Here is a 9,923-nt window from a genome sequence, read left to right on the forward strand (position 1 = left end):
TTGGGTACCCCAATTTATACTCATGAGGGTATGGAGTACGCTCGATAATTTATTTTCTCTGCATCACAGTTTATACTCGTAAGTCGTTAGAGTAATTTTTTTTGTGCCCCAGTTTAGAATCGTGAGGGTATGGAGTGTATATAATTTTTGGGTGCCCCGGTTTAGACTCGTGAGGGTATGGAGTGTATATAATTTTTAGGTGCCCCAGTTTAGACTCGTGAGGGTATGGAGTGTATATATTTTTTTGGTGCCCCAGTTTAGACTTGTGAGGGTATGGAGTGTATATAATTTTTGGGTGCCCCAGTTTAGACTCGTGAGGGTATGGAGTGTATATAATTTTTGGGTGCCCCAGTTAAGACTGGTGAAGGTATGGAGTGTATATATTTTTTGGGTGCCCCAGTTTAGACTCGTGAGGGTATGGAGTGTATATTTTTTTTGGGTACCCCAATTTAGACTCGTGAGGGTATGGAGTGTATTTTTTGTGTGTCACAATTTTCTTTATATTAAGTGCACATAATGTTGCAACATTTGTATTGCGAGCATTAATGCAAAATATAAGTCATTTCTATTCAGATTCACTTGTCTTCTACGAGAACAAAATTATGATGATACAAGAACATTTGCATCCCTGCATCGTCATATTAAAAATGCACCTAGAAAAATAGGCATAACCATAATATCAAGAAACAATGGTCGTGTACATATTTTCCTTGATCAAGACTCGACAACATTTTCTTACATACTTTACTTGGGAAGAAACATTTCAGCATGCTCTAAGATAACCAGTTACATATTTCACCCAAAAACAAACATTTCAGTGGGTTCTAAGATAACCGGTTATGTTGGAATGTCGCCTATAAACCTCGAAGCTCGCATAGGCATCCAAGCATGCATACTTGATCTGGTCATGGTCCAGGTTGGACTTCTCCCACTGACTGACAGTGATGCTTTTGTCCTTCTTAAGACTTATGTTTGCAATCTTATTTGCTAGCTTCTCCAATGAAGCCAAGTTGCCAACTTTTTGATTATGAACCTTGATACCCAGTCCCTGCACATCGAAGGATTTTCTGATACCCAAGTTATAGAACTTGAGTTTTGCGATGTCACTGCCAATGGCGGCACCCGCAAATTCAACTGTGTCATTGTCAAGGAAGCCGCGGAGAAGTGGTGGGATAAAACTCCTACCCTGAGCCTGGTATAGCTGGTAAATCAGGCAATGCTTGCCCACACAAAGCTGCAAGACAGCAGAACGTTGTGGCTCTTGATTAGAGAGAGCAACTTGTTGCTCAAGTGGAAGCTTCTTACGCTCTTTGTTGTGGACATATCTAGTGTATTCAAAGTCAAGGCCGACAACACGGCACTTGGCATGATTAAGATACTTTTTCCAGATGAACCTGATGAAGGCAACAACTGTTGAAGGGTTTGTAGTCACCATAGTATGAATTCTTATACCACCCTTGCTGATATAAAAAGGTGGTCTGGATGATTGTTGTCCACACTCTTGGGGAATTGGACCCGGACTTTGCCGACCTTAATATTGTGAAGGTTGACATGGCGATTATTTCTTCGTTGAGGATGAGGGCACATCGACTCAAACAAAGTCAGAGAGGAATCATATGCAATGGGTGCTGATGACGACAAGGGACTTGACAATGTTGATGTTGAGTTCACATGACATGTTTCATAGCCATGGGAATTGGGGTGCTTTCTCTTGCATTCAAGGGGAAAGTTGAGAACCGTCTCAGAGCATTCTCCAATGGATTTATTGTCCAGTGGAAGAATAGGCTCTGAAGCATCAACTTGAACTTTATTCTGAACCTTTGACGTCTTTCCATGCAGAAACAACAAAGATGGAAATATAATCATGGTATTGCCCCCATTCATAGGTTGCTCATAGTGGAGTTTGTCCATTGCCTTCCCTTTTCCTTCTTTGTCTACCCTCATACCTCCCCCAAACTTAAGTGGAGCGAAGACTTCCATTCCTTGATCATGTTCATTCGGTGATGCAATCATATTATCTAGATGCTGATTTGTTGAAGCCGCGCATGGACCAACTGGCACATCAAGCCAAATGTCTCCAATGTGGAGCGTGACCGACTGCGGCACTTGCCATCCATACCTTTCGAATAAAGAAAACTTTATATCAGTTTTCTCTGAGTATATTTACCATACACAATGTTTATATACTTCATGTACTTTAGAAATCATATGTTGCAATCCTATGTTGGAATTCGAAGATCAGGGGAGAAATAGGTCCCACTGGGCGTGCCAGAATCTGATGACGGGAAAATGGCGGGCGTGAGAACACGCGTCCACGTCACTAATACAGAGTGAATAGTTTAAATGCATAGAATAAAAATAGGAGCAAACATTGCAGGTACTTTATTTCCAGAATTCTTACATTTACATAAAAGATCTGTTAATTACATCTCTTTAGAGAAAACCTCTGATTAAGAATTCCAATATATCTATTACATAGCATCACAACACATGAGTACTACAAAATGTAGAATTAAAAGAAAACTACAAAATGTAGAAATAAAAATCCTCCTCGCTGTCTTCGACGTCGGCGTACTCGGAGAGCCTTGAACTTCGTCTATGATAACATATGCATTGCACAACATTCATGATTTGACAATGTTCATTCATGTAGCACGTTTATGCCTAGCTCATTAACCATCGCAAATATGTAGTAGTTGACTTATTTAATGGTTAACTAGTCGGGCTAACGGTATATATGCAATATAGGGCATAACTATTTTTATGAGTTGGGTTTACTTTATAGCAACGTATATAGCGTTGCCTCGAGCCATTATATGCGAGGACTATATGAAACTTGTTGATGACATACTCGATCGCACTATATTATGTTTAGTGCGAGTAACATAGGCTACCCTAGTTACTTTTCTATGCATGGTACAATTTTAATCCGTATGAGAGATTATATTATGACATATGCGTTATGCTTAAATACTAGCTTTGCTAGTCTCAAACATGTCATATATGGGCATGCGACTAAGTCGATCTAGTCAAATATTTATATGGGTTTGAATGAGAATATTTCTTTTATAAAGTTTCGCTTCAGTTGTATTAGTACTAACATCATGTAGCAACTTTGTGCCCATATGTAGCATAACCAAATGAAGTGTCGGGACTTCTTCTTGCTTGTATTATCACCACGTAGCATAGATTGTATGCTTGTGGTGTAACCAAACAGAATTATATATCAGTATATGTTTCGCATGGACATGATGAAGTATTGGACAATTCTCAAAGTCTATATGTATGACCCTAAACTATGAAGAGCAAAAGTCATGTATATTGAGTTGTCATGGCTTTGTTTCACATGGGTTTTCACTAGTACAAAAACCAAGCGTATAATGCTACTTCTTGAGAAATATATAGCCGCATGCTCCAAGTTTACACCCTATACTGATGCGTTTAGGGGTCTAGCCAGACTATAAATTATATGGAAGAAACATGTGTGAATTTCCAACAAAATAGGACTTTATGAAACCAAATCAGTATGAGCTTTATTTATATTTCTATCCTTGATGTGTATCAACATGGGATGCAAGATCACCATAAGACAAAATCAAGATGGACATATTTTTATTCTGGAATTGTATCAACATGGGATGCAAGATCGCCATGAGACCAAAACAAGATGAGCATAATATTTGGTCTTGACTTGCATCAACATGGACATGCAAGATCACCATGAGACCAAATCAAGATGGACATATTTTTATTCTTGAATTGTATCAACATGGGATGCAAGATCGCCATGAGACCAAAACAAGATGAATTTTAGTTTCATCATGTGCACTTAGTTTGCATCATTATAGGATTGAGGAGTGATATATGACCACTAGGCATGTCATGCATCATCTTGATTTGTATCAGTATGGGATCAAGATCGCCATGAGACCGAATTAAGAAAAAATTACTTGGGTAGCAATGAGGTGTCCGGTGAAAGGGAAGGATCATCAATGGGTATATTTTAACCTTGAATTGTATCAACATGGGATGCAAGATCGCCATGAGACCAAAACAAGACGGAACATATTTTTATTATTGAATTGTATCAACATGAGATGCACGATCCCACGAGACCAAAACAAGATGAACATCATTTAACCATGGTTTGTATCAACAAGGGATGCTAGATCCCATGAGACCAAACTAGATGTGCTATGTGAAGTGACGTAGAACACCCATACTATTTGAGGCATATGATTCAATAGGGATACATCAAGAATGGAGCATGGGGGTTGCCTTGAATTCTCACCTTGCCTTGGATGTGGTCACGTATGTGTGATGTGGTGATGTGCGATGAATGGCATGGACGACGATCGGGCGGCGATGTGTGTGGCCAACAACGAGTGGCGCGACGGCGACGGCGACGACGATGAGGAGCGGCCGGCGATGAGATGAACGGCCGGCGGCGACGACGGCGAGACGAACGGCCGGCAACGACGACGGCGAGCGGCGTTGCAGCGTATGTATGTGCGTGAGTGATCGATGGATGGGTCCTCAGCAGCCTTGGCAACGTTGTGTGCTGGCCTTTATATAGGCGGCCAGCGCCTGAGACGAACGCATGCACGTACTGGAGATCGTGTGCAGGAACGTGGGAGTGTGGGCGTGGTGGCTGATTGTACGCCAAGTCTCCTCGGTGGATTTCTTAATATCTATTTGATCAAAGTAGCTAAATTGGGCTATTAGTTCTCTTTGAATGGGTTAGCAGTCCGGGAGACACCCGTATGTGTTTTGGGCCATGGGCTGGGTAATTAGTCCATTACTTCTTAATCTCGCCGCATAATTAATCTAGATCTAACACATGCATGCACGTTGGTAGTACTTGCACCATGCATAGCTAGGCCAAATTAATTGTAGTGACATGGGAAATCATTTTTCCATTGATATTTATTCGACGGCTTGATATTTTCTTTATATATCGTCGCGCGTTATATTATTTTACAAGAACATTATTGTGCCAATATTTAATTGCGGTGACAAATAATGCTCTTAGATATGATATAATATTTTGGCAGTATCAGGGTCGTCTATGGAACTTTGAATTTGTGTCAATGTTGGAATTTCACATTGATGATGTTGTATGTGTATGAAAGTCATATGTCCACTAATTTATGCGACGATATTGCTCCTTCCCTTTTATTTCCGGGTCTGTTATTTTATATTGAGCGGCGCAGCATAAATTCATCATGCTACTTTATCCGCGTATTCGGCAACTCAGCAATTTTTTATTTTATGTAAATGATTTTATTTTAATAATATATAAGCACCGTGTTTCACTTTGGCCGAAATCGGTGTCAACAATCCAGAAATTCTATATCATTTCTAATCAATAATATGTCATCCACATATAATATTAGAAATGCTACAGAGCTCCCACTCACTTTCTTGTAAATACAGGCTTCTCCAAAAGTCTGTATAAAACCATATGATTTGATCACACTATGAAAATCTTTATTCCAACTCAGAGAGGCTTGCACAAGTCCATAAATGGATCGCGGGAGCTTGCACACTTTGTTAGCATCCTTTGGATTGATAAAACCTTCTGGTTGCATCATATACAACTCTTCTTCCAGAAATCCATTCAGGAATGCAGTCTTGACATCCATTTGCCAAATTTCATAATCATAAAATGCGGTAATTGCTAACATGATTCGTACAAACTCAAGCATCGCTACGGGTGAGAAAGTCTCATCGTAGTCAACTCCTTGAACTTGTCGAAAACCTTTCGCGACAAGTCGAGCTTTGTAGACAATAACAATACCGTTAGCGTCAGTCTTCTTCTTGAAGATCCATCTATTCTCGATGGCTTGCCGATCATCAGGCAAGTCAACCAAAGTCCACACTTTGTTCTCATACATGGATCCCATCTCAGATTTCATGGCCTCAAGCCATTTTGCGGAATCTGGGCTCATCATCGCTTCCTCATAGTTCGTAGGATCGTTATGGTCAAGTAACATAACGTCCAGAATAGGATTACCATACCACTCTGGTGTGGATCTTACTCTGGTTGACCTACGAGGTTCAGTAGTAACTTGATCTGAAGTTTCATGATCATTATCATTAGCTTCCTCACTAATTGGTGTAGGAATCACTCGAACTGATTTCTGTGATGAACTACTTTCCAATTCGGGAGCAGGTACAATTACCTCATCAAGTTCTACTTTCCTCCCACTCACTTCTTTCGAGAGAAACTCCTTCGCTAGAAAGGATCCATTCTTAGCAACGAATATCTTACCTTCGGATCTGTGATAGAAGGTGTACCCAATAGTCTCCTTTGGGTATCCTATGAAGACACATTTCTTCGACTTGGGTTCGAGCTTATCAGGTTGAAGCTTTTTCACATAAGCATCGCAGCCCCAAACTTTCAGAAACGACAACTTGAGTTTCTTGCCAAACCACTGTTCATAAGGTGTCGTCTCAACAGATTTAGATGGTGGCCTATTTAACGTGAATGCAGCCGTCTCTAAAGCATAACCCCAAAATGATAGCGGTAAATCAGTAAGAGACATCATAGATTGCCCATATCTAATAAAGTGCGGTTACGACGTTCGGACACACTATTGTGTTGTAATGTTCCAAGTGGCGTTAGTTGTGAAACTATTCCGCATTGTTTCAAATAAAGACCAAACTCGTAACTTTAATATTCTCCTCCACGATCAGATCGTAGAAATTTTATTTTCTTGTTACGATGATTTTCCACTTCACTCTGAAATTCCTTGAACTTTTCAAATGTTTCAGACTTATGTTTCATCAAGTAGATATACCCATATCTGCTCAAATCATCTGTGAGGGTTAGAAAATAAAGATACCCGCCACGAGCATCAACACTCATTGGACCGCATACATCAATATATATTATTTCCAACAAGTCTGTTGCTCTCTCTACAGTTCCGGAGAACGGAGTCTTAGTCATCTTGCCCATGAGGTATGGTTCGCAAGTATCAAGTGATTCCAAAAGCCCATCGGCATGGAGTTTCGTCATGCGCTTTAGACCAATATGACCCAAAAGGCAGTGCCACAAATAAGTTGCACTATCATTATTGAACTTATATCTTTTGCCTTCAATACTATGAATATGTGTATCACTACTATCGAGATTTAATAAAAATAGACCACTCATCAAGGGTGCATGACCATAAAATATATTACTCATATAAATAGAACAACCATTATTCTCTGATTTAAATGAATAACCGTCTCGCATCAAACAAGATCCAAATATAAAGTTCATGCTTAACGATGGCACCAAATAACAATTATTCAGATCTAAAACTAATCCCGAAGGTAGATGTAGAGGTAGCGTGCCGACTGCGATCACATCGACTTTGGAACCATTTCCCACGCGAATCGTCACCTCATCCTTAGCCAATCTTCGCTTAATCTGTAGCCCATGTTTCAAGTTGCAAATATGAGCAACAGAACCAGTATCAAATACTCAGGCGCTACTGCGAGCATTAGTTAAGTACACATCAATAACATGTATATCAAATATACCTTTCACTTTGCCATCCTTCTTATCCGCCAAATACTTGGGGCAGTTCTGCTTCCAATGACCAGTCCCTTTGCAGTAGAAGCACTCAGTCTCAGGCTTAGGTCCAGACTTGGGCTTGTTCACTTGAGCAGCAACTTGCTTGCCGTTCTTCTTGAAGTTCCACTTCTTCCATTTACCCTTTTTCTTGAAACTAGTGGTCTTGTTAACCATCAACACTTGATGCTCCTTCTTGATTTCTACCTCTGCAGCTCTTAGCATTGCGAAGAGCTCGAGAATTGTCTTATCCATCCCTTGCATATTATAGTTCATCATGAAGCTTTTGTAGCTTGGTGGTAGTGATTGAAGAACTCTGTCAATGACACTATCATCAAGAAGATTAACTCCCAGTTGAGTCAAGTGGTTGTGGTATCCAGATATTCTGAGTATATGTTCACTGACATAACTATTCTCCTCCATCTTGCAGCTATAGAACTTATTGGAGACTTCATATCTCTCAATCCGGGCATTTGCTTGAAATATTAACTTCAACTCCTGGAACATCTCATATGCTCCATGACGTTCAAAATGTCGTTGAAGTCCCGGTTCTAAGTCGTAAAGCATGGCACACTGAACTATCAAGTAGTCATCAGCTTTTCTCTGCCAGACGTTCTTAACGTCATCAGTAGCATCTGCAGCAGGCCTAGCACCTAGTGGTGCTTCTAGGACGTAATTCTTCTGTGCAGCAATGAGGATAATCCTCAAGTTACGGACCCAGTCCGTGTAGTTGCTACAATTATCTTTCAACTTAGCTTTCTCTAGCAACACGTTAAAATTCAATGGAACAGTAGCACGGGCCATTTATCTACAACAACATAGACATGCAAAATACTATCAGGTACTAAGTTCATGGTAATTTAAAGTTCAATTAATCATATTACTTAAGAACTCCCACTTAGATAGACATCCCTCTAATCATCTAAGTGATCACGTGATTCATATCAACTAAACCATGTCCGATCATCATGTGAGATGGAGTAGTTTTCAATTGTGAACATCACTATGTTGATCATATCTACTATATGATTCAGGCTCGACCTTTCGGTCTTAGTGTTCCAAGGCCATATCTGCATTTGCCAGGCTCGTCAAGTTTAACCCGAGTATTCTGTGTGTGCAAAACTGGCTTGCACCCATTGTATGTGAACGTAGAGCTTATCACACCCGATCATCACGTGGTGTATCGGCACGATGAACTGTAGCAACGGTGCATACTCAGGGAGAACACTTATACCTTGAAATTTAGTGAGAGATCATCTTATAATGCTACCGTCAAACTAAGCAAAATAAGATGCATAAAGGATAAATATCACATGCAATCAATATAAGTGATATGATATGGCCATCATCATCTTCTGCCTTTGATCTCCATCTCCAAAGCAACCTCATGATCTCCATCATCATCGTCTTGACACCTTGATCTCCATCGAAGCATCGTTGTCGTCTCGCCAACTATTGCTTCTACGACTATCGCTACCGCTTAGTGATAAAGTAAAGCAATTACATGGCGATTGCATTTCATACAATAAAGCGACAACCATATGGCTCCTGTCAGTTGCCGATAACTTTTACAAAACATGATCATCTCATACACCAATTTATATATCATCAGGTCTTGACCATATCACATCACAACATGCCCTGCAAAAATAAGTTAGACGTCCTCTACTTTGTTGTTGCAAGTTTTACGTGGCTGCTACGGGCTTAGCAAGAACCATTCTTACCTACGCATCAAAACCAAAACGATTTTTCGTCAAGTGTGTTGTTTTAACCTTCAACAAGGACCGGGCGAAGCCACACTCGATTCAACTAAAGTTAAAGAAACAGACACTCACTAGCCACCTGTGTGTGAAGCACGTCATTAGAACCAGTCTCGCGTAAGCATACACGTAATGTCGGTCTGAGCTACTTCATCCAACAATACCGCTGAATCAAAGTATGACATGCTGGTAAGCAGTATGATTATTATCGCCCACAACTCTTTGTGTTCTACTCGTGCATATAACATCTACGCATAGACCTGGCTCGGATGCCACTGTTGGGAAATGCAGTAATTTCAAAAAAAATCCTATGATCACGCAAGATCTATCTAGGTGATGCAAAGCAACGAGCGGGGAGAGTGTGTCCACGTAGCCTCGTAAACCGAAAGCGGAAGCGTTATATCAACGCGGTTGATGTAGTCGTATGTCTTCACGATCTGACCAATCTCAGCACCGAACGTACGGCACCTCCGTGTTCAGCACACGTTCAGCTCGATGACGTCCCTCGTACTCTTGATCCAGTTGAGACCGAGGGAGATTTCTGTCAGCACGACGGCATGGCGACGATGATGATGAAGTTACCGACGCAGGGCTTCGCC

The sequence above is a fragment of the Triticum aestivum genome, chromosome 1B (genome assembly GCF_018294505.1).
Source record: "Triticum aestivum cultivar Chinese Spring chromosome 1B, IWGSC CS RefSeq v2.1, whole genome shotgun sequence".
Classification (NCBI taxonomy): domain Eukaryota; kingdom Viridiplantae; phylum Streptophyta; class Magnoliopsida; order Poales; family Poaceae; genus Triticum; species Triticum aestivum.